The sequence below is a fragment of the Eschrichtius robustus genome, chromosome 10, assembly GCF_028021215.1.
Source record: "Eschrichtius robustus isolate mEscRob2 chromosome 10, mEscRob2.pri, whole genome shotgun sequence".
Classification (NCBI taxonomy): Eukaryota; Metazoa; Chordata; class Mammalia; order Artiodactyla; family Eschrichtiidae; genus Eschrichtius; species Eschrichtius robustus.
The window spans coordinates 53,768,218-53,795,187 of NC_090833.1; the positions used below are offsets into that span (position 1 = coordinate 53,768,218).

At 41.4% G+C, this 26,970-nt stretch overlaps 1 protein-coding gene across 1 annotated transcript in view; it reads right to left on the minus strand.

The window, feature by feature from the left end:
• Positions 1-26,970, minus strand: part of LOC137770945 (histone-arginine methyltransferase CARM1-like) — a 257,766-nt gene that overhangs the window by 40,119 nt on the left and 190,677 nt on the right. The gene's annotated exons all lie outside the window — the stretch shown is intronic.

Here is a 26,970-nt window from a genome sequence, read left to right on the forward strand (position 1 = left end):
TTTACTATGGATAAATTAGAAGATACAGATATGGAACAAATAAAAACACCTATAATCAATACCACACACAAATAATAACTAATAGTTTGATGTAGACCCTTCCGGGCTCTTTATACAAACACACACTTCTACGTGCATGTGTGTGAGTATGTGTGGTCCATGTATGTGTGTGTATATATGCACATGTACTTTGGGGGGGGGGGTTATTAATAGCTTCAGCTTATTTCCTACTTTTCTACTGGCAGTAAAGATGCCCAAAAGCTCTGTATAACAATCTTGCATAACTTAATAATCCTGATCCTTATTAAATCATCCCTTGATCTTTTGATTCCAAAAATAGATAATACCATGTTCATTAGCCTTTTTTTAGAAGTACATTTTACAGTTATCCTTTTTTCTTTGATGTCCTCTGTATCCTATTTAATAACTTTGAACTCTCTTAAAAGAGGGACCTTGAAGACAAATATAATTATTATATTTCTAATACATTTCTTAATGCCAAATATGACAAGGTGGTTTATTTACATGTATGTCTTTCTGCTGCCTGAAAAACTATATCCTAATAAACATCTTACATGCACCAGCACAAATATATACAGCACATCCTTTTTCAAGTTGTGGTTTCCTGAGACTCTTAGATCTTTGCTCATTGTATTTATATGTAGTCAGAGGCCCTCCATTTTGAATTTTTGGAACTTGACCCTTTCCTCACCCTAAATGCAGTAAACCAAGCATTTGTCATGATTCAGTTGCATTTTCTCAATTTCTGATCACTTCTTCCCAAAGCTAGGGTATCTTTCACCTTGAATTCCATCCTCTAGGGTGCTTCTCACCAACATTACACTGCAAGTTTGTTAAATGTCTTTTCCACCTATACTTTCCTTGAAAGAAATCAAGTAATCTCTGATCTAAGGAAAAACAATGAAGAAAACTATTTGTACGTGTCATCCACTGTCAACATTTACCCACGCACAAGGAGTCGTGGAAGTCCATTCTACCAACATTCTACACATGGATGGCAAGTTCAGGGGTCTGTGGACACGAGGTCTAAAGGGTAAAACTTTTGGTGCCCTGCTTGTCTCTGTACATTCTCTTCTCAGGAGAGCCCTTCACCTGCGTAGCTGTAAGCACGGCTCCACTGTGGATGGCTGTTCACACTACAGCTTTAGGTTTCTTCTCTCACCTGAGCGCAGGCCATTACCCGGACATTTCTACCAACCTGCTTTGTTATCTCTTCAATCTCAACAAGTAAAGAGCCAACCTCAGCTTCTTCTTGAAAACTAACCATTTCTCTAAATTTCTTTAAAATCTCTATATAATCTTGTATTTCCTTGATTCCGTTTTGGTTACTAATGCCATAATCCTCAATATCCTGGAGGCATACATAGTTGCTTCCCATGGACAATTAGTTACTACCTTTTCTTATTTCTACTTTTCAGATATGTCTCATTTCCACCTTTTCCTTTCTGCATCAACTTGTCCAGTTCTTAGTAGCTTCAAATCTGAAATTTAAAAATAGCATTTATATAATGAAAATAATAATAGCAGCGTCTACTTCACAGGCCTGCTTGAGGCTAGAACAAGATAAAGCATATTAAGGGTCATGTAAGTATTAAATTAGTATTGTCATATTATTGTTATTAAAGAAAAGTGTTCACTGAAAAAGAGAAATGTAGATGAGCAAAAAAATGAAAATAAAAATAACTGTATTCCCATCATCCGGATGTAGGCAGGATGCATTTCGTAGCAGACTTTTGAGTGTATCTCTGTTTATAAAAATATGTACTTCTGGGGCTTCCCTGGTGGCGCAGTGGTTAAGAATCCACCTGCCGATGCAGGGGAAATGGGTTCGAGCCCTGGTCCGGGAAGATCCCACATGCCGCAGAGCAACTAAGCCCGTGCACTACAGCTACTGAGCCTGCGTGCCACAACTGCTGAAGCCCGCGCACCTAGAGCCCATGCTCCACAACAAGAAAAGCCACTGCAATGAGAAGCCTGTGCACCGAAATGAAGAGTAGTCCCCGCTCGCCACAACTAGAGAAAGCCTGCTCGCAGCAACCAAGACTCAACGCAGCCAAAAATAAAATAAATAAATTTATTTTTTAAAATGTACTTTTTGTAGCAATATTTCATAACCTTTTGTTTCATGTAATATGTTTAGACCAGTTTTCTGAATATTTTTTGCATCATGGCATACATAAAAAAGTAAGTCATTTTTATGACACACTAGTGTGAATAGGAAAGACCGCCTGCAGTTTGAGACATTTGAGCTGGGGGTTCAGGCCACACAAGACCCTGACCACCTCCCATGAGGGCAAAGGGCATCAAAACTTATTACCTGGCACACTTTTCGGGAAGCTCTGTTTTAGACATCTTTCCATGAATTGCTCTAGAACATAATTTTTTATGGACTGTATAGTATTTCATAGCATACCTTGATTCATTTAACCACCCCCAAGTTACCGGACATTCAGATTATATCAAATGTTTCATTATTACAACAGTGTATCGACAAATAACAATGCAATTCAATCTGGGGACATACTTCTCACAACTTTTTTCAAAGTTAAAGCGTCTGGAACTTTTAAGGGTCTCTGGTTCACACTGTTCCACTGCCTAATGGAAAGGTGATTCCATTTCTAAATTTCAAGCCCTTCCTAAATTCTGCTTATGGGGTGTGAGGGTGTCCACACAACCTCAAAGTATAAAACTGCCTCATCCACCTGAACCGTGATGTTGGAAGGGACATTTTTCTGGCTAAATTTTGCTGGAGGGACCAATAAGATAGGATGATCAAGTTTGTGTGATATCTACTCTACATGGAGACTTTACAGAGAATAATCCTAGACTCTTGAACCCTCATGAAGATCAGAGATCTAATATAGTTTCAGAGAGAGGATGTTATAAGCTGTCAGAAGGGCAATTTGAGGTTCACAGGGAAGAATCTAGTCTCACTATTCTCACTGGTAAAGAAGGACATACCACATACGTACAGGCCACTGCATCTTGCAACTTCATTTATTTTTTAACCAAATTCAAAGAACACTAGATCAAGAATCTGAAGATACAGATCCTAATCCCGCCTTTACCATCGAAGAGCTGTGTGTCCTTGGGGAAGTCACTTAAACTCTCTTAATTTTAGTTTCCCTCTTGCAAAATTGGAGTTTAAAACTGAGTTGTTTTAAGGCTCCTTCTAGTTCTAACATTTCATGATTAGAAGAAAGCAAAATTTCTGCAAAGTACGTTCCAGGAGTCCATGAACATAAGGAGTTTCATGATCAAATAATATTGGAACTTCTTTATAATATATATCCTTCTTACGAATTCACAGCGTCTATTAGCATATTAATGGATTTGAGAAATTCTGCAGAAAACTGTTTGGTTTGGCTAAAATCAGACATCCAAACTTACTTGAATACTTGGCAGTTTTTTTATTGAATGTTTATTTATCTCCCACAGATCAATCTTTAAGAAACAATAAAAATAGTTATTTGATAATCTTACGTTTGAATACAATTCCTTGACAGAGATATTTGAGAACAGGACATAAATTCAACCAATAATATCTCTAAGACACAAGAGCAGCTAATTCCAGATGTGAGACACACTCTATTCTTTGAGTCAGTCTTGCTGCCTTCCCTGCTCTTTGGTTTACAACAGATAGTTTTATGTTAGCCTGTCACTTCAGATCCCATTCTTCCAAAATTGAAGTTCAGCAGAACTATCCTTTCTAGAGTAATACATAACCAATATCCAGGAAGAGAATATATTACACTTAAATCATATATAACTATTTTGGAAAACCATTTGGCATTATTCAATTAGCTGAAGATTTCTATAACTTAGAAATATCACTCCCTTTATAAATATACATTCTAGAGAAATTTTTGAACATGTGTATAAGATAATCTGTACTAAAACTTTATAATATTGGTAATTATAAAATAAAAATTTAAAATAAACTGGAATTAACTATTCACAAGGAAATGAATGAATAAATGGTGTCATATCTAGGGGCTTCCCTGGTGGCGCAGTGGTTAAGAATCAGCCTGTCAATACAGCGGACACGGGTTCGAGCCCTGGTCCGGGAAGATCCCACATGCCGCGGAGCAACTAAGCCCGCGAGCCACAACTACTGAGCCTGCGCTCTAGAGCCCGCGAGCCACAACTACTGAGCCTGCGCTCTAGAGCCCGCGAGCCACAACTACTGAGCCTGCGCTCTAGAGCCCGCGAGCCACAACTACTGAGCCCGCGTGCCACAACTACTGAAGCCCGCATGCCCAGAGACCGTGCTCCGCAACAAGAGAAGCCATCGCAATGAGAAGCCTGCTCGCCGCAATTCAAGATAGCCTGCACGCAGCAACAAAGACCCAACACAGTCAAAAATAAATAAATAAAACAAATAGATTTATAAAAAATAATGGTGTTATATCTATACTATGAATACGGTTAACAGTGAGAAAAAAGAACTACAGGTATTTGTGTTAACATAAATTAATTTCACAAGCAGAATTTTCGGGAGGAAAAGAAACAGGTTGCTGAAGAATATATAGTATGATTCCTTTTATTTAAAAGGTCAAATGTATTCAAAAGTAAACTGTATTGATTAGGTTATACTACATTATTTTTTAAAACTCTTTTATGCTAAGATGTTGGTACTTTTGGGAGTGAAGAGAGGGCATGAAATTTGGGAGAAACATATAGGAATTTTAATGCGGTTATATTATTCTAGTTGTTACACTGGGTTGTGGGCATATATGTGGTTTTTACATTTATATTCACCTTTATTTTTGGATGCAAAAAGCATTTAATAATAGGAAATTTAAAATTATCCTTTTAATAGAAAAGTTTGAGATAATCATAATAAATGCAGATTTAAAAAGACAAACTGATTTCTGCAATCAGATAGAAGCTAACAGATATGGAACACAGATTAAAACAAAGCAGCATAAAGGTAATTAATGTCTCTGAAGAATGGAAAAATCACTCAAAGGTACATTAAAATAAAATCCCCCTGAAGGAAAAAAAATGGAATCTGTTAACAGCAAAAACACATAGTGGTCATAAGAAAATGTCATACAGTAATAGCAACATGGAACTATATTCTGCTCAAGATTTTAGATTTAAAGAAAAACGAATTAATTCCCTGGGCACCCTGCAGAAAAAAAAATCACCTTAAAAGTGAAAGAAAATCAGGCTGGCATTAGACTGCTCTATAGTCATATTCATTTTAAAAAGACAACGGGACAACATCTACAAAATTTAGAAGAAAAGAAAATTGTGACCAAAAGAAGATTAAATCCAGAGGAGGTACTATTCATATTTTCAACATGAAAGAAAGCAGGATAGCACACATAAGCCCTTCCTCAAAAACCGTTTTGCCAAAGATAAAAAATAAATCCATATAATTAAGATATGAATTAAATAAAGAATTTGGTAATAAGGAAGCTATATTAAAAAACTAATGGTTTGAGCATGGCAGAGAATAGCGTTCGCTCCAGTTGTCATCTAATTTGCATTGTTTTCCAAGGCCTCCTAGGGTAGACCGCAGGGCTCTGTGGGACTAATGGTGCGTCCTGGATGTCAGAATTTTGGGTGGGTTCAGAGGTCACCCTGAGAGGAGGACAGTTGTGAGAACCACCAGTGATTCTGGAGCTGTATGAGAGTGGAAGTCGTGTAGTCCAGGCATGTGATTTTTAGGACCCAGGCAGAGTTCCTGGATGACTCAAGTGGAAACACCTTTCACTGCTCACCAGCCTTCATTGCTACTGCAACAGAATCCCTCCCATGGACAAGGAGAGGTGGTGGAGTTGACGTGTGGTTGGCAGAGTTCTACTGAAAAGGACATTCAGATTTTTATGTGAAGCCAATTTCTATTCAAACTTAACTGAGCTGTACAGTTGGTATGCACTGAAATGAACATACCTAAAATGTACAGTTTGGTAAGTTTTCATATTTGTAAAGCCACGGATCCATTATCATAACAACAAACATCCAACACCAATATCTACCACCTTCTGACATGTCTCCCAGGGCTCCCAGGCAATTACAATTGATTTACTTTTCTCCCCACTCAATTAGTGTTTTCTAGACTGTTAATATCATTGGCATCTTAATGTTTACTTTTGTATTTGTCTTTTTCTTTCACGATGCATAATTATTTTGAGAATCATTTAAGTTGCAGGTATGAATAGTTCATTTTCTTCCTGAAAAATAACAAAAGGGGTTTTGTGGTTTGTTTGCAGTTTGGCCACCACAAATAAGCTTACTATGAACATGTGCATAAAATTCTTCATATGAATATATGGTTTCATATTCTAAATTGAATGACTGTACCCTTATGCACTCCCGTCAACAGTATGGAAGCATTCCAGTTCCCCTATAGTCCTCACCAGTACTTGATTAGTATGGTCAGTAGTTAAAATATTGCCTGTTTTAAAGTGTGTAGCGGTACCTCACTATAGTCTGATTGCATTTCCCTAATGATTCATAATGTTGAACATTTTTATTGTGTTCATTTGCCAGGTGTATGTCTTCTTTGATAAAATGCCTGTTCTTTTACTTATTAACTGAGAAGACAAAAGAAATGTGTTGGAACTTCACTTTTCTTCAGTGACTTTGCTGGGTGGAATAAATGTTTCTGCCATTCACACACACACAGAAAAAAGACTAATGGTTTGAAATGAATCCATTTAATTACAGAACAAATACTAAACAGTTACATGAACTTTGGTTATATTTCAATGAGAGTTACATTACACCTTGATAATATACCAGTAAAAATAAATATAACTAACAAAAGGTACAGGAGGAAGGAGCAGGTATGAGAGTGCTGGTGACTTCATTTCTTTCACAGGAAGGAGTGAATTTTTATCATGAGGTTAAAAAAAATACTTGGTTCCATAGTGAAAGATATCTATACGATCGTTATACTTAATATGCTTTTTGGTGGGGGGTACATTTTCTGAAGCAACCTATCAACAAAGCATTAAAGACTTAGTGAAGTACATATTTTAAATCTTGACAATCTAGAAATAATATAACCAAACAAAATTGGGAGTTACACTAGCAGAGGAAAGTTCTTCCACTATCACATTGAGGGTCAGCAGTGCGTGCAACGTAGATAGTTCAGGAAACAGAAATATGAGTATTATAGACGTAAAGTTACCATGGTAATCAGCTAAAGAAATTAAATAACGGAAGTTCAGAGTAGTTCACACTGGGAAATGTGATCAGGCATGAGTGGAGTGAGTGCAAGATGATTACTTTTTATTTTAGACTCTCCTATACAGTTTGATTCCCCTTCCTCATGTTTAAGTATCACTTTAATTTTAAAAAGTCAGTGAGCAGTCCCCCAAACAACAGAATACGTAAACTGTTCTCTCCTTTCAACCCTGTTCCTTAGTGGGCAATTCCGAATACCTGCTTAAATATTTTAAAAAGTCGTATTAACCTTACTGTTAAAAAATTCAGTGGCTTTAGTTTTCTTAAACAGAATATGTATGCTAAAGTTCTTTACTAACTTGCTCTTCTGACCCCATCATTTTATAACTCAGGAAACTAAGTCCTGGGGAGGTCAGTGTCCAAGCCCAGGACATGCTACAAGGCAATGGCAGACTTGGGGGAAAGCGATTATATCTATCAATGTGTTTGAACAAGTTTAGTCCGTAACTGTTATCAGAGCTGGTAGCATTACAGGTTGACCGCTTTCTGAGAAGGTTCTGAAGAGGAAGTACCAGGTCACTGTCCCTCACCCTTTTCCTCTCCCTCCGTCAGCGCGCAGCTGCCTCCTGCCTGCAATCAAGGTGAACACTGAGCATCCCATATGACCCCTCTTGGGCTACTGGTGTGTCATTAATAGTGTGCAGAAACCAGGGCCTTCTGGAATCTGCAGCCACGAAAGAGTAAATGGGCCCCCGGAGGAACCAGTGAGAGCTGTGAGTACAAAAAAAACCTTTGCAAACAAGAGCTAGCTGGCAGGGCAAAGAGGACAACACACAGAGTGAGAAAGACAGAGAGTGACAGATGCAGAAGGATGGGAAGGAGCGGCAAAGAGAGGGACGTCTTCTTGTTTCTCTTTGGGGTGACTTACGGGCAGAGTTTGAAGAGTCCAGAAGTTTCTTTGTATGGAGGGATTATACACCCCTTTATCGCTGCAGAATCGCCAAAGGTGGCAAAAGGAAGTAACGTGAAGCTTTCATGAGGGAGATGGTGCCAATCCTACAGTTTGGCTGCCAACAGCAACAAAAACATTCTGGCAACTTTAATACACATGGCTGTTTCCCTCTGATGATGTCCCAGAATGCTCAACGACTGGGGAAGAAGAACATCAAGAAGGCAGACAAGCTGTCTAGACTTGGAAAGGATGCTTTGACTAAGTTATAAAATAAGCACTAAGAAATATGTAATGTCTGTAGAAGCAACTCAGAGTTGTGTATAGTGTGTGTGTGTGGGTGGGAGGGGGGTGTGAACCTTTGTACATCCTATTGGCCAGGTAATTTGCCCTCCATTGGAAGGTTAAGTTGTCCCCTGTAGACTGTAAGTATCTGACAGCAGGGGCCAGGTCTACTTTGCTTGTCCAGCGGAGCGTCTGGAACATCGAAGGCATCTAGTAAGTATCTGTTAATTACCTCACTAAAGGTGATATGGCAGCCCTTGGAATTCAGCTTCCATCTTAGTTTGAAAAGATGATTCTGTGCCCTTCCCTTGCTCTTTGCTGCTCCTCTAGTAGCAGATAAATGGAGGGTAAGTAGGTAAAAGGAATTTGGGGGATATTCTTTATGTCTCTCTAAATGCTGGCATATTTGGCAACAGAGAGAGGATAATTTAGGTGTTTCAGGAAAGTTTTTAAATTATGATATTTTAAAATGGACAAAAAGGTTACTGCGTGTCCTGTGGTGCATACCCTTTCAGGGTATCTTGGCCTTTCAGAGTCTTAGAGCTATTTTTCAACTCTGTAAGCAAAACTAATGATGACGCAAGTAATTCTTGTCCTTAGAAATGGAAAGGAATTATACCTGGTAGAATGCAAATGATTACTGCCCTACAGATAGACCAGTCTTGCACCTATTTGTAAACTCTTTCCAGCATTCCTCATTGCCTATATATGTGGTTCTTTGACTTCTCCTTTGAACAGGTTTAATATCGTACCCATTTAACCTATTAATGAGTTAAATAAAATAGTTGTCACATTAATTTAATTTTGTCTGGAGTCATGACTTTACATTAAAAAATTATATTTTAGCATATTAATATACCATTTTCACTTTAGTTCTGGGACTTACTTTATTCTGTCACCTCTTCATGACTTTTTTCCTCTTCCCTTTTCCTTTTCTTGTAGGTGTAATGTACAGCACATTAGTTAAGAGTACTTGCTTTGGAGATAACTGACCTGACTTCAAATCTCTGCTTCTCAATCTCCTAGTAATCTTGGTTAAATTAATTAATCTCAAGCCTTGGTTTCCATGTATGTAGAACAGGAATAATATTAGCATCTACTTTATGGGTTGCTCTGAGACAATGAGATAATACATGAAAAGTGATTATACATGGCTTGGCAAATAGCAAGTGCACCATAGCTGCTAGCTATTAACCCTTTTTTTTTTTTTTTTGCCCTGTGGTGGGTGAACCAGGCTTTCAGCGATCAGTGTATAGTAGGAGTGGGAGTGTGGAAGTAGACAGTTGGTCAAGTCACCAGGCAGCAATTCTCCTTGACCATAAGTTTCCCTTTCTATGCTGTCCCCAGAAAGTCCGAAGTAATTTATACTTTGTGCGGTAATTGCTAGTTGCCTATCCAAATCCATTCTTGCCTTTCACCTTATTAATAAAATGCCTATATTACTGTGGGCAACAATGTACCAACTGAAATACTATATTTCCCAGCCTCTCTTGCAGTGAAGTGTGGCTAATGCCCAAGTTCTGGCCTCTGAGATGAGAGCATGAATTTGTTGGGAGGGACTTCCTGGGAGGTTCCTTGAAAGAGGGAGGAAAAGCTAGGGAAAGACATTTTTGAGTCTTCCCTTTATCCATCCTATTGGCTAGAACATGGATTTGTTGGCTGAAGCTCCAGCAGCCATCCTGGACATTGAGGTGACTTGCAAGAGATAAGCCACGTACCAGGCTAGTGCAGCAGGTAGATGCAAGAAGCCTGGGGTTCTACAAATTTTGTGGAGCTGCCACACTGCCTTAGGTTCCCTCAATCAGACTTCCTTTGCATGTGATAGAAAAGCTCCTGTGTGTCTAAGTCAGTGTTCATTTGGGTTTTGTGTCAGTTACATGGAGATGAACTAACTGATAAATGCTGGGTGTCTTGTTCAGCCCAAGGGGCCTCTTAACCGTGTGAGTCATAACAGAACCATGTAGTTTGAGAACTCAGATCAATTTCTACCCTTTTGCTTTTAGCTGAGTTACTTGTGGGCTCCAAGGGAGCACACAGTAGTGGAGGACTTGTGTGGATGGGCAAAGAGTCTCCTCTTCAGTCTGTGCTTCCCCTTATACAAATGAGTCATTTCTCCAGTGAGGCATTTTTTGTCCATCCATAAGCAGTCTTCAGGGCTGTGAGTCTCCGGTGCAATTATGGTCATTAGAGAAATGCCACATGTCAGCATATGAATACAAAAATTAAATTTTGATTTGCCTCCTGTGGGCAGACGTATCAACAGTACTTAGTTGTATGATTATATAACTATGGTTATGGTTAGGTTAGATAATTATATATTTATATGATTATATTTTGGTGGCTCTGCTTTTGGTAGAATCAATGATAATGTTAGACCCTTACCTATCACAAAGCGTGTCCCATTTATTTTCTCGTATCTATTCCATAACACTGTGAGTGAGGTGTTAATATTATTTCTACTTTACAGGTACGAAAACTGAAATTCAATATGATTAATTCTATCAAGGCTGCTCCTGTTTCGCTGTACCAACTGGTCGCTGAAGGAACCCTTGACTGAACTGAGATTTTTTAATAGCAAAAGTCATTTAAAAATATACAACAAAGAGCATTTGAAGTTAGAGCTTTCGATATATAAAAATGACCGACAAATTATATTCTTCATTCTGCTGATTTGGAAGTTATAAAAACAATACCAGTAAACTGGCTATTGGTCAAAACAATGTGAGGAGCCTTGTTGAAAAAAATTATGCATCTATAAAATAATTCTGACAAAGCAACATTTTAACAATTTAAATATGAAGGAAGTGGGATTATTTGGATTGCATTTTCCACCAAATATGTGAGTATAAAAACTGTCTCAGGTGTTACCAAATTTCACATGTTACATCTTCTCAAATGTGAAATTCAGCTAATTAGCCCATCCTTGGCTTTGAGAGCAATTAGTGACTTGAGAATATCTAGCGGCGCGATCTCCAGGCAGCTCTACAGAGCTCTGAAGACAGCAGATGAGCAGATGGGATTGTTCCTCCAGGGTGAGGGCAGATAAACGCCTGTGTCACAAAGATGTAGCCGAGGCATCCTGAATTTTCTTTTCTCCAGGTCCCTTTTAAGAAGAATACCCAGTCTAAAAAAGCTGCCTATGAAAGAACCACATTTCTAAAAGGTCATCCAAGCAGTATTATGAATAGGTGGAAGTATGTGTAACAACCACAAACAGATCTAAAGAAGTGTTAGCTTGGGCAGAACTCCACTACGGAGTTCTATAATTAGGAGCTTATAGAATAAACACACGGACGCAGTAGGGCTCTAATAAGAAACTAGGTCTGAATCAAACACATTTACTCTACTCTTAAAACTCATAGACTCTTAGCGTCTGCCTCTTGATATGTGTTCTTCCTCCTTCCCCACACCACTTGCCTTCTTACAGGGATGGTTCAGTAAGACTGGACGTTTCAGAACTTCTTCCACATCTGAAGCCCTCTGGCTTCAGAGAAATATCCAGCCACAGAGCATCTTCCTTCCAAGATGATCCCAAACCACACATTGTCCCAGTTAAGCTTGCCAAAGAAAATTTCATCCCCAGGCCGTTAGTGCCTTAACTGACTTGTTATCTCCCAGAAATGTTTCAGCAAGATCTGATTAAAAAGTGACCTGGTGAAGTATTTCTGCAAGACCCTTCATCTGTTTCTGCCAGTTACCAATGACCTTAGTCCTCTTGCTAAGAAGTCCTAAGTTAAAGGTGAAGGATGCTTTCCCCTCTTTGCATTTCCTTCTCTCGATTTCTTTTTTTTTTGGGGGGGGGGGGGCGGGGTGGCTGCATCGGGTCGTAGTTGCGGCACGCTGGATCTTCCTCGAGGGACGCGGGATTTTTCATTGAGGCGCCGGCTCTTCGTTGGGGCGCGTGGGATTCTAATTGTGGCATGTGGATTTTCTCTCTCTAGTTGTGTCACGTGGGCTCCAGGGCACGTGGGCTCTGTAGTTTTTGCGGCACGCAGGCTCTCTAGTTGAGGCGCGCGAGCTCAGTAGTTGCAGCACGCGGGCTTAGTTGCCCCACGGCATGCGGGATCTTAGTTCCCCGACCAGGGATCAAACCCGCATCCCCTGCATTGGAAGGCAGATTCTTTATCACTGGACCACCAGGGAAGTCCCCCTTCTCTTGATTTCTGTTTTACTCTATAACTTCACAAAGGCACTGTGACAAAACAAGAAATATATTTGATCCCTGCCCCTGGTGCCCCGACACAGAGCTCCTAAATCCCCTGGAATTTCCTGGGTGACAGAAGCATCTTTTATTCTAATGAGCTGACTCTTCTTGGGCTCCTGGATAACTTCAGGATGGAGGATGGTCACCAGAAAGATCAAGCCATGATTAGAAGCTTGGAGTGTTTAGTCCCATCCCCCACTGTCCAAGGATGGGAGAGGGGCTGGAGATTGGGTTAATAATAATCGATTGTGATCATGCCTACATGATGAAGCCTCCACAAAAACCACTCATCTAGGGGGTTCAGAGAGCTTCCAGGTTGGTGAATGCATGCACGTGCCAGCAGCACACCCCAGCTCCATGGAGACAGAACCTCTGTACTTGGGACCCTTCTAGACTTCACCCTATGTACTTCTTTATCTGGCTGTTCATCTGTACCCTTTATAATATCCTTTATGATAAACTGATAAAATGTAAGTAGATGCTTCCTTAAGTTTTGTGAGCTGTTCTAGCAAATTACTGAAACTGAGTGGGTTTGTAGGAAACCCTGACTTAGTAGCCAAGATGGACAGAAGTATGGGTACCCTGGGGACCCATCACTTGCGACTGGTGTCCGAAGTGAGGGCAGTCTTGTGAAGCTGAGCCCTTAAACCTGTGGAATCTGACACTAACTCCAAGTAATTAGTGTCAGAACTGAATTAAATTATGTGACACCCAGTTGGTATCCAGAGAGTTGGAAAATTGGTTGGTATGGGGGGAGAAAGCCCACACATTTGGTGTCATAAGAATTGTGAGTAGAGAAACAGTTTTCCTTTAACACATATGCACAGTGATGATGCCTAGTCTTCTATCTTAACACGTGGGGACACTTCTTTGCTGAGACACTCAGATAATTTCTCAGTATTAATAGAGTTGACCTCATGTGTCCCCCTTGTTTCGTAGGGTTTGTTTATAAAACAGACTCGGGCTCTCATTCGAGTCTTGAGTTCAGTTTGAGATAATGCAATTTAGAATATACAAATATTGGCACTGAGCTCCAAGAGAGTAATTGAAGGGTAGGTTGTCAGAAGCTCCAGTGATTGTAACCATTTAGCCTGAAGACAGAAGACTTGGGGTTTATAGGTTTATAAAATGTGATGGAAGAAGTGAAAGCATAGAAGGGACCTCCAAGATCACGATCATAGTTCAATGACCTCATCGTACAAGACAGGAAACTGAGATGCAGAAAAGTGATGTGACTTGTCAATTTCAAGATACCAAGGAGCAACCCAGTCAAGGCTAGAAGCTGAACTCGCTGTCCCCCATCAGGAGGAAGATCCGAGTTGCTAGATCAGTCAGGATCCAGACTGTGCCTCACAGATTTGCTGAACGACACTTGCACATCGTTTCCTTGTCCTGGCTTTACGCAGAATAATTCAACCACCTTCTCCATCACTGGCTGCTATGCAGACCAGCTGAGGAATTCTCCTGCTGATTTATTAGTCTCTACTGGGCTGTGTTCCATATAATTTTCAAGCAAAGGAGAGAAAAGATTCCTATTAGCTAGCAAGTTGTGTGAAGCACAGAGGTTAAAACAACATCTACCCTGAATAATACATTTAAAAAGTCACCCAAAGCATGTTATTCAATCTGGCACCCAGATTTAAAGATTGCCAGATGGCCCAGCCTGGCCTCTGAGGAAGAAATGTCACATTGCTCTTCCCTTCTTTTTCCTGACTTGCACTGATAATACCACAAAGGAGTAGAGTAGAAAACCACAGAACTGCAGCATTCAATTATGCTAATAAATAAAGGTAAGCCGCTCAGGCTGAATGCTCTCTCTATACCTGGAGACAAAACACAGCACTTGTATATATAATACCAAATTCCCTAAGCATTTCTAAGAAAGCCAGAAACCTCAGGAAGAGATCAAGAAAGGGAAGGGGTTTCAAATACTTCCCAGGCCAGGGCAAGCCTTTCGGGACCCAACTATGTGAATGGCATGATAAAGTGTAATCTACCAAATATACTATCTCACAAAGCCAGATGGACAATTCCAGCCCCAGTTTCACTCTGAATTGTCCCTACGTTTGGTTTAACCAATCAGTTCTAAGATTAGGTATCAGGCACAAAGTGCTCTGCTCTGTTGTACTACATGATGGGAGAGCATTACAAATATGACCAAGCAGAGGCCCTGCCCACTATAGGTTAGTGAAGGAGACAGACATATACACGGCCAAAAATAACAGCTAAGGTTGATGCAGGGCTTACTTATGTTTTGCACTATCTCAAGTGCCTAATATATTCATTTGTTTAATCACAATATCTCTACAAAGTAGGCTATATTTTTTATTCTATTTTGCTCATGTGGAAAATGAAGCTAGGTAATTTGCCAAGGGTCACTGTTATAGGTTGACTGTCTCTCCCCCCACCTTAATTAATATGGTTGAAGTCCTAATCACCAGTACCTCTGAATGTGACCTTATTTGGAAATACAGTTGTTGCAGATGTAATTAAGTCAGGTTGAAGTCATTGGAGTAGGGTGGGTCCCTAATCCAACATGACTGGTCTCCTTATCAAAACAGCGAAATTTGGACACCAGCACGCACGCAGAGAGAACACCATGTGAAGATGAAGGCAGAGATCAGGTTGATACAGCAGAAGTCAAGGAACGCCAAAGACTCCAGCAAACCACCAGATGCTAGGAGAAAGGCATGGAACACATTCACCCTCATAACTGTCATAAGGAACCAACCCAGCCAACACCTGGATCTCAGCCTCCTAGCCTCCAGAACTGAGACAATAAATCTATGTTTAAGCTACCCAGCGGTACTTTGTTACAGCAGCCTTAGCAAGCCAATACAGTCACCAAGCCAATAAAAAAAGAACACAAACCCAAGCAGTCTGGTGCCAGGGTCTGCATTCATAACCATTTCACTAAACTGCTTATACTATTTAAAGCATTGAGCTAAACACCATACACTTCCTTACATATAAGGCAGAATGAGAGCCACATAAGGGATATATAAGCCAAGTCAGTTCAAAGAAAGATTTTGAGTAACTTAATACAAAACATTCATTCCATAAAGCATTTGTTGAGAACTTACAACTGTAGAGACTCAAAAAGTGTAAGGTGTGTCTCTGTTTTCATGGAATTTAATAATCTAGTTGGATCTCTGAACAGCTAAATGAAAATGTACTGAATTAGGGAGGCTTGACATCAGAAGTCTGTAAAATCCAGAAGGTCATGCAGGAGCTATGAGGTTAATACTGGGGTGGAGGAGATTTTGAGTAGAGAAAACAACATGTATAACGTCACAAAATCACAAATTGGAGATGGCAAGGCAAGGAAGAGAGAGCCCAGATTTCGAATAAACCATGTAAGGCTGGATTAGTGCCACTAACGTCTAGAAAGCAGCCCTGGGCTACAGCCTGCTGCCTCTGCTGCTAGCCCAGGCCACCCTCTTGTCACCATGCTGATTTCCTGTTCCTCATTCATGTCCACTCTGGCTGCCTGACTCCTCAGATCTAAACCTCAGCTTCTATGACCATCTCACACCTGCCACGCTTTCCACCCCCTGCTTCAAGGGCTTCTTGGCTTTGTCTCCAGCTTTTTTGGTTCCACACATCTGGCTACTAGGGACCTGGGACAGCCAAGTCTGCCTGGATCAGGCACTTACGGGAGGGGAGGGGGCCGGGCCACTTGTCAGGATAAGGGGAGGGAGGTGAGTTGTTATGGGCTAATTGTGTACCTCCCCCGCCCCACAAGTTCATATGTTCAGAGTCCTAAACCCCTAGCACCTCAGATGTGATGTATTTGGAGAGGGGCTTTCAAGAGGTAATTAAGTTAAAATGAGGTCATTAGGGTGCGCCCTAACCCACACACAAACACAGACCCTAGTCCTGACAGAGACACACACAGAGAAAAGCCCATGGGAAGACACAGGGACAAGACAGCCGTCTACAAGTTAAGGAGAGAGGCCCCAGAAGAAACCAACCCTGCTGACACCTTGATCTTGGACCTCTAGCCTCCAGAACTGTGAGACAATGAATTTCTGTTGTTGAAACCACTCAGTCTGTGGTACTTCGTTATGGCAGCCCAAGGAAACTAATACACAGGTGATATAGGAAAAGGAAAGGGACATATTTGTCAGTGAATCCTCTCTGTCTCTGGGGCAGCTCTGGTTCCTGGAAGGGAGTCAAGATCAAGAGACTGGGCCTTTCTGCATGCCAGCTGTGGGACAAAGCCCCCAGCCAATTAAGGCTGTGGGAAGCGGGAGGCTCAAGAGAGACGGATCTTATCGCTGTCCCCTCCTCTTACTATAAAGACTGAATCAGACTCACCTTTAGGACTGTTGTCACAATAAGGTTAAGTGTGATTCCAAACACCTTGCCCATCTCCCCAACACACATATTCGTTTTCTCAGAAGCTGTCATTTATCCCAGTTAGAGTTCAAGGCCTAAAATGCAAAGGGATTAAGAAGGTGAAATTCAGTAACACAAGAGTAACCCAGTTGGTCAATCAACAAAGGGAAAGTGACAGTTATTTCTTCTTCCATGTTTTGGTTGGAAAAGCAGGAGGCATTGGGCGCTGGAAGCAGGAGGAGGGTTCACAACAGAGATGAATGCAGTGTGTGCATGTGTGTGTGTGTTTGGGAAGACGGCTATAGAAATGGTGCGTGGAGGCACAGCAGTAAGATTTTTTAAAATTCTGCCTAGCATTGGCCTTATTTACCTTCAACAGGGTCGTTGTGCAAGTATTTTTGTTTGCACTCACACACACTCGCTGCTGAGCTTCCAAGGATTTATGAAGATTTCTTTTGTGACTTCATTATAAAGGTGCTTCCTTCCCAAGGGATCCATTCATCAAGGTACCATGGTAGTGTGCTTCCTGCCTTTGGCCTTGCCACGAAAGCCCTTTCAAACACACTGTGCACAGCTGCAACGCAGAGCGTGCTGCCTCAAGCACACGAATTAAATTAAACATCATTCAGTAAGTATGAGAAATAGGCTGTCAAGGCATCAGGAGGAAAGTGAAAAATTCAATTTGTCCTGATCCTTCCTTGACATAATCTGCATATTTGGAGCTATTTGGATCTGCTCGGAGTGAAACATTTCTCCAGGAGAGGGGCTGTGTCTTATTCTTCCAGAATATCCCCTAGCACCAAGCCAGGGTCATAGTAGCACTCAGCAAATGCATACTGCAGAACTATTCACACTGTCACCATAAAGCTGTTGTCTGGCAGGTGCAACCTCATTCCAAAGTAACAAGCACCCATTTCTAGGTTTAATACTAAACAGTTTTTGTCACTGACTTACTCGATTTGCTAGTAACCTCTTGCCTGTTTATTGCAACTTTACTTTCACCTAAGTAAGCGTGTGGAACAATGCTGGCCTGCCAAAAGCATTAATGTACCCTTGTAAATAATGGGGCTTTGTGTTCAACTTGAAAGGAATAACAACAGCCAGTAGCATTTGGACAATGCTTCACAGTTTGCAAAAGGCTTTCACATGCTTTATCTTATTTAGAGCTAGGCAGGTATGTGTTTGAGCCTTGCACTGATTTCACCTGAGCAGGACCTGCTCTTCCTGGGAATTTCTGGGCAATTCTTCCTCCCCTATTCTGATCCTGCAATGCTGGTGAGGCTGCCAATTACAGCCAGCTTCCCCCCGCTCCAAGCCACAGAAGTGGGCCTGGGACCCAGGCCAGGCAATCGTAGTACTCCCATTCCTCGGACAACAATGATCCGAAGGATAGGTAGCTAGACTAATCAAAATCCTTTCCCGAGATGTCTTCAACGTAGACCTGGGGGCGAAGGTTACTTGTTTTCTGAGTCATGCACCTGAAAGGATGTTATTCAGGGGCTGCTGATGGTCTTCCCTTCCACATGTAGACGGACTGTCTATGGTAGGAGCATAAATCCAACACAGCGAGAAGGAAGCAGAGGTAAAGTGGGGGAGGAGAGAGAGAGAGAGGGAGGGGGAGAGAGAGAGAGGGAGGGGGAGAGAGAGCGAGACAGAGAGAGAGAGAGAGAGAAAACGAACCTCATTTGGATGGCTAGCCGCTCCCCCTCTGGACTCCCTGGTTATGTGAGGCAATAAATTCTTTTTTCTCTTAAGCCAATGTGAGTTATACTTCTGTGATTTGCAACCTAAAGCCTGACTAACAGATTTTACAAAATTAGACTTATCTCTGAAGTTGAAGAAACCAAACTGTTTTCCTGTTGTCCACAAATATTCTCTTCCCCTTCCTGTGACCCATTCCCATCAGGCTTGGTCATGTGAGTTGCTTTAGGCAATAAAATAAGCCATAGCCATGGACATGGGAGCAAAAAATTAAACCTTTTGTTGTTGTTAGGCCCCAGAAGTTGGAGTTTTTTGTTACTGTAACAGAACCTTGAGGGAAAAAACCTTGCCTATCCTGACAGATACACCTACATTAAATGCTACAGCCCATATATCAACCTAGGCTGTTTGATTCCAAATTCTTCAGTCCTTATTTACACTATGCCAGGCTGCTTGTGGTAAATCTAAACTCGCCAAGTTTTCCAAAGTATCGCTGAAAAATAAAAACCATAACACAACACAACACAACAAAACAAACCATAGTCTCATGGAAAACCGCAGGTCGTGCCAGGATGACTGATGTAAACAATGACCAAGCTAATAACAAGAACAGCTAATATTAACGTCCACTAAAAGGGAGCCTTAATGAGAGCAGAGACCTAGGATATCGTGCTCACTGTTATATCCTCAAAAGTTAGCACAGTGCCTGGCACGCTGTGAAGCTCAATAAATATCTGATCGACGTTAAAGGGAAGAGTTCCGTTTGCAGACTCTACGCTGAAGGGTTCACACACTCTCGTTGTATTCATTTACTCAACAGGAATGGACTGTGCACCTCCTATGTGCCAGGCACAGTTGTAACCACTGTGGACAATGGAGACGACACAGACCAGACCTCTGCTCTCACACCCCTTCTATTCTACGGCGCGGTTGCTTATGTCAGCATTATTGACGTCTGGAGCCACGTCATTTTTTGTCGGGGGCTTCTGTCTGGAGCATTTGAGGTGCTTGGCAGTGTCCCTGCCCTCTACCCCTTTCTCCCAATATGACAACCGAAAATGTCTCTAGACACTGACAAATGTCCCCAGGGAGGCAAGATCAGCCCAGACTGAGAGACACTGGGCTAGTGGTAGGAGACAGACAAGCGGGCTATTGATTTGAAATACCTTAGGGTATAAAAGTGCCATTAGTGAACATAAAGCGGGTAAAGGAATAACGAACGGTCCAAAGGGAGGTGCTTCTTCGCTGAGTGATCAGGGAAGACCTCGGTTCTACGTTAATGTTTGAGGAGAACTGTGGAGTGAGTGCCAGCCCTGTGGCCACCTGGGGGAAGAATTTTCCTGTAAGAGGGAACAGTGAGAGCAAAGGCCAGGAGGAGTAGGAAGTGTGCTCGTTCCTTCGGAGAAGAGCAATAAGGCAGAAAGGCTGGAGCAGAGTGAGCGAGGGGAAGTGTGGCAGGAAACGTGGTCGGGGAGGGGGGCCGGGGGGAGGCCAGTGGGAAGGACTCTGGACTCTACTCAGGCTAGTCTGGGGAGCCCCTGGAAGGTTTGAGCAGAGGAGCGCCAGGTTCTGACATATCCTTTTAAAGAATTACTCAGGCTGCAACGTGCAAAACAGAACAAAAGGGACAAGGAAAGAAGCAAGAAGACTAGTTAGGAGGCTAATCTGCTCTTCTGGGTAAGAGACGGCTTTGCCTGGAGGGGAGTGGGGAACAGTGGGTGGATTCAGGATATATTTTGAAGGAAGAGCTTGCTAGATTTGATGTGTTGGATACGGAGAAAGAGGGAAAGGAATAGATAATCAGATGTACTATGATTAATATCCTCATGGTACAAATGAGGAAACCAAAGTGCAGAGAGTTGAAGCAGCCTGTGCAAGACCATAGTTAAGTAGGTGGTAGAGCCAGCCTTTCCCCCAGACACTGATATCACAGCCTACACTCTTTTTTGTTTTTTTTTTGTTTTTTTTGCTGCCTGCTTGGAGTTTATTTTCCACTTGGCGCAAGGCACAGGGTTATGGGGTGTCAGTAAGGCTCTCATGTGGCTTGGACAGTAAAGAGTGGGGTCTTCTCAACTTCCTTTTTGGTGTTTTGATGTTAAAAAACCCAACTGCTTCCCTTGGCTGCAGCCTGCTTAGGCTGGGGGAGGGGAAGGAGGGGCGGGGCTCTGAGGAGCCTCGCGCCTCGGAAGGAAGCCGGGCAGCTGGCGGTGGCCCTTCAGGACGGGGCCTGCCGGTGGTTTTGTCAGGCCGGCCGCCAGACTGCTGCTCGCCCACGGCTTCCCGAGCCGGGTCACAGGTGATCACTGCCGGCGGAGGCCTGGGCGGGTTCTGAGTGCTGGCGAGACTCCAACACTGTGGCCATGAATGGGAGAGCGGACTTCCCGAAAAAGCAGCTAGCCCACCAGTGTCCCGGGCGCGCTCTGGGGAGACGGGGCGGAGGGGAAGGGCTTCCGCAGGAGCTGTGAACTGGCAGAGGAGCCCAGGCGGCGCCGGCAGCAGTCGCGGGTGGCCACGAGCGAGCCGCTGGAGGGGAAGGCTGCCGCGCCCGGCCTCGTGGGTTGCTGGAAACCTCGGCGGCGACCCCTCGCGGGCCTCGGCGTCGGGGACGGGGACGCCAGGCCACGGCGCCCATCTGCGCAGGAGACCGCGGGCGGCCGCTCCACGACCCAGAGGCACGGGGCCCAGAGCCTACACTCGTGATCTCTATTTTATATGCCAATCACAGGACTGGCAGCGGAGGTGGGGCGGGGGGGAGCAAACTGAGGCGCTCCAGTTACCCATTTTCTTCCGACATAGCACCCTGTCACCCTCTTTCAGGGTCCAGGACATCCCAGACGTACCCCTATAGTCATCATACAGAAACAAGCACACAAGACAGTGGCAGACCTGACCTTTCTCATTAATAGCTCTTGTTAGATCCATGCAAAAATAATGGATATTTAATTCTTACAAGAAGACAGCTTAAAAGATTCAAAATTACCAAGAAAACTTTTTGAAATATATATTTACACCCAATATCATTCACAACAAAGCTCACCTTAAGGTTATATATGGTGCTAGTAAAAAGCATCCGGATTTGTAAGGCATTTAAACAGCTTATCATCTGAGATAACGGAGACAAACTTTTACAATTTTTTTTTTTGAACAACTGTTTAAAGAAATACATTACTCAATCCAGTTCTGCATAAAATTTCTCCAAGCTTTATATGCCATTTCTGAGGTTCCTTACATAATAACAAATGATCAAAGCCACACATCAATGAGAAATACTGGTTCTTCCTGCTGTGGTAAAAACGACTGAAATAATACATGGAAACAATATAGCAAAAAAGTAAAATGCATTCATCTATTAGCAAATATTATTGACAGCTTAAGAGAAAACATTGTTGATGACTTTAAGAAACAATTCAGAAAAAATATGCTATGTGGAAGGTGTGCTACGTTTGTATTAAACACAGATGTTCCTAACATAAGTTACGTTAAATTCTAGATTCTGTTTCAAAAACAGGTACCAGAACAACTGTTTTTCTGAGAGCCCACTAAAGAAACCATGTACTGAAGAAGATTCATGATCTTTAATAGTATCAATGTATGGGAAAACTGTGTACATGTAACCACTGACGGAGCAGTTATTTTGGTGCCAATTTCTAAAAAATTCACATAAAGAGAATGTTTCAGAGATAACTCACACGTGAAATTCCTTCACGGCATCATATATCAGTAAATTATTAGAGACAAAAAGTTTAAGTAAGAAGTCCACATGGGCTATGGGATGTCATCGATGTGAATAATTTTATGCTTTTTAAGCAAGCCTTTACGAGATAGTACACTGTTTATAGTACTTTGTAATAACATAGGGATGTCCTGGGAAATCTTTACAGCAATGAGCCTTTGCTGGCTATTTCATAGCAAAGTATTTATAAGAGCTGCTCCACTTACAAATGAATCATGGAATTTTCTTGTTAAAGACAAGAGCTGTAATTTGCTGAAATTTTCTATGATGACATGTAGCTGTCAGAATTATTCTACTAGCAGGCACTTTTGAAAAAATAAACTTAATTTGCCCTTTCAAAGATGACTTTTAGTAATGAATGAGGGAGGAACAATTTTTCAAGAGAAACTCATGCTATGGAAAGAACATTTTGAAAATTGTTGTTTTGGGATATTTCATGGTTTCATGATTTCATTTCCGAAAAGGATATAAAAAGTCTCAGATGGGAAAAACTTAAAATACTTGGAAGTATGATTTTCTAATTTGCTTAAAAATCTTCCAAAAGAAGAATTTTAATAATTTTAAACCTATTTCTTAAAAATGTAAAAATGTAACACCTTCTGATTAGTTTGTAAGACTTTTTGACTGACTATCAGAGAAAAGAGATATGTATTAACTAAATTTTGTTTTGCATTGCATAACTGTAGATGGGTTAAAAATTGAGTATTGTGATTTATTTAGCTCAACTTATTTTGCCCTTCTTCCATTTGAATTTACATGTATTTGTATGTTTTCCACCCAGGGGCAACAGCCCTCATTAACTAATTAAACTATATTTAATACAGAACCAGACTTTTAAATCACATTATCACCAAATATTAAATCAATATTTAAAATCACACAACTCTATAGGTTTTTGTGTGCTATTAGTGAAATGCATATGTTTTAAAATATTATTGATTTTCATCCTTGTCTCATCTCTTCCCCCTTTTCATGCATTTTATACCCGGTTCTTATATTACTGCACGAACTAAGACTTCCAGTACAAAAGTGAACAGAACTTTACTTTTGTTTTTTAAAAAGCAAGTCTACTGAATGCTTGTTGAATAATTTAAATACAATGAAACACACTCATTTTAAGTGTATGTAGTTTAATATGTTTTAATAAATATGTGTACCCAAGTAACTACCACCACAATCAAGATATAGAACATATCCAGCACCCCCGATTTCCTTCACGGTCAATCCTGACCCCTCCTTCACCCCACTCGCCACCACCTACCTCAGGCAACCACTGATGTGCTTTCTGTCACTATTAGATTAGTTCTGCCTACTTCAGTATTTCATATGAATAAATTAATATGCTCTTTTGTATCCAGCTTCTTTTACTCAGCATAATATTTTTGAGATTCATACATATTGTTATGTATAAAAGTAGTTTATCCATTTGTATTACTTAATAGCATCCCATTGTTTGGATATACTATTACAATTGGCTTGTCCTTTCATCTGCTGATGGACATTTGGGTTGCTTCTAGCTTTTCATATACAAATCTCTGTGGAAACATATATTCCGCAAAGAAATTCCTTACTTCATTTAGGTAACCACCAAGGAGTGGAATTGCTGGGTCACAGGGGGAGTGCATTTTTAACTTTAAGAGAAACTGCTCAATTATTCTCGAAAGTTCTTATGTCATTTTACATTACCACCAACGATGTATGCAGGTCCAACAGGCTTTATCGTCAGTCTTTTAAACTTTAGCTATGTGCGGGTGTATAGTGGGATCTCATCATTTTAACTTTGCAGTATGTTTATAATGTACATAATATGTGAGTACAATAGTACATACATAGTTTTCAAAATAAACTTATCTATATATAAATATATGTTGATGGGATAGCTAAAAATGTACACCAATCAGGATACACAAGCAGAGCTTTGCAGATACATAATCACCGTAAGGACCAGGTCCCTGCCTTAAGTACTAGCCACTCCAACACACAGGAAGTTGCTTTTTTAAATACATTATGGTGGTTTTGAGGTTTAAAATGTTTTATTTTTTAAAAGAATCTCAGAAGGAGAGAGAACAATTTCCTGCTTTCAGTTCCAAGTTCGATACCTGTCAGCAGAGGCTGCCTGTTTGCTGGGGCAGAGGGGAGACTGTGCTGCGTGTTTCTGCTCCAGTTTCACGTACCCTGTGGTGCTGGCTTTAGTGTCACCCGTGATTGAAGTTCATTTCCACAGAGGGTGACCCTAAAAAAAAACACGTTTCCCCTTCCAGCGTTGCCCCAGGAGGTGGCTGGGCCCCAGCAGTTTCTTGGGCACTTTACTTGCCGTCCACACTAAAGTTTAGGGACACTCATCTGTCATTTCGTGGCTTGTTGGCAGAAAAGCAGCAGTGCAAATACCAAGAAGTCTCAGCGGTAAGTCCGTTTCAAGCAGGTCAGATGCCCGGTAATATGCGCAGTGTGATAGTTTAATCAGAGAATCGTGCGGTATTATTGCTTCTGCCTGAGAGGAGCAGACGTTTTTCTTTTCAAGAAAGCTCTTTTCCGATGGCTATTAGGTTGTTGAATGAGGAGCTGCACAAAAGAAATGCCGGCTCCTTGTGGTCTCTCAGATCATTAAAAGGTAACCCAGGTGGCAAAACCCGTTATCATTTCCTCAGCTACAGCAGATGAAAAGAGCAAGATTGGACACCAATCTGAGGCTACATGATGGCCAAACCATCAGCCAGAGCGAAAGAGGATTCATCAATCCTGCGGAAGATGAGGAGTCAAAGTGATTACTTAGCATTGTGTGGGGAAGCCAACCTGTTGATGTGACTGAGTTTTTTCCTCTTCAGACGTTGCTCTGGTCTTCGAAGGGTCTCACTGCTAAACACCGATATTGTTTTTTTCCCTCTCTTGCGGGACTTCCTATAGGGTGAAGCTCTTGAGCTACCTGGAACTGGCTGGGGAAAGTAAAGTTGCGGTGGGGATGGGAGTGTGAAGCAAATTCACAGCTAGAGCTGAAGGGAGTTAGTTCTAAGACATCAAGACATTGTTAGCAACCATTAGTAATCAACCATCTGAATGCTTGTTAGTTTCACTCCCCAGGAGAGTTCAAATGACACCTTTCTTATTTGGACAAATTTAAATTACCGTCTGTACCACCTTCCCTGCTCTGCTTGCCAAGAAAACGTGTAGCCTAAATCACAATTCCCCTAAAATGTGTAGCTGCCACCGCAGAAAAATGCTTCAGGTCAACAAACACTTTCTGTAAACATGCTGCTTCTCTCCTCTAATAGCCAGAATCAAACTGGCCCTGAAATGGGGGCCAACGACAGCTCTGCACCATGGGGGCTGCTAGGAAGGAGGAGAGGGACAAGAAGGTGAGTGGCTGTGAGCTGAGACTCCGTCTTAAGGAAAGTAGATTTCAGAAGCTGCAAAGTGAGCTAAGGAGCTGCGTGGGTTATGGTTTAGATATGAAGACGTGTCAATGTTGGAAATAAGGACAGTTTCCCACAGCAGAAGAAAGGCAACTGTGGATGTGGGCAAAGCCCTTACTTATCTAGGCCCCCTCTGGAATTTGAAGGAATTGGACATCAGCTTCAAAAGGTTTTCTTTTAGCCTCCAGACCCTTCTTTAAATAAAAGTTGATCCAGAAACCCAGTCAGTAAAACAGATAAAAGGGGTATTGCTCTCCTAACCATCAGGGAAATGCAGGTCAAAATCACCATGAGCCATCACCTTAAATAGGATGGCTTTTTACAAATAATAGCAAAAAAATAAGTTGGTGAGGATGTGGAAAAATTGGAACCCTCCTTATACATTGTTGGTGGGAATATAAAATGGTGCAGCAGCCACTATGGAAAACTGGAGTTCCCACAAAAAATTAAAAATAGAACCACCGTAGGATCTCTGAATTTCAATTCTGAGTGTATATCCACAAGAAGTGAAATCAGGACCTTGAAGAGGTATCTGCACTCGTGTTCATTGCTGCATTATTCACAAAAGAAAATGTGGTATATGCATCCAATGGAATATTATCCAGCCTTAAAAAAAGAAGGAAATCCTGCCATTTCCTACAACATAAATGAACCTAGAGGACATAATGCTAAGTGAAATAAGCCAATCACAGAAGGGAGAATACTGTACGATTCCCCTTACATGAAGTATGTAAAACAGTCCAACTCATTGAAGCAGAAAATAGAACAGCATTGCCAGGGGCTAGGGGAGGGAGAAATGGAGAACTGTTTTTCAATGGGTATAAAGTTTCTGTTATACAAGATAAGGAAGTTCTAGAGACCTACTGTACAACACAGCACCTATACTTAACAAGGCAGCATTGTGTACTTTAAAATATGTTAAGAGGATAGATCTCATGTAAAGTGTTCTTATCAAAAAAGACAAACAAAAACAAAAGAACACAAGGAAATTTTTGCAGGTGATGGATATGTTTAGTAACTTGGTTGTAGTGATGGTATCATGGATCATGCATACATCAAATTCTTCAAGATGTATACACTTCAAGTGTGTGCAATTTTAAAATATCAATTATGCTTCAATCAAGCAAAAAAGGGGGGGTGTTAAAGGAAACAAAACCACTACCTCAAAAAGATATCTGCATTT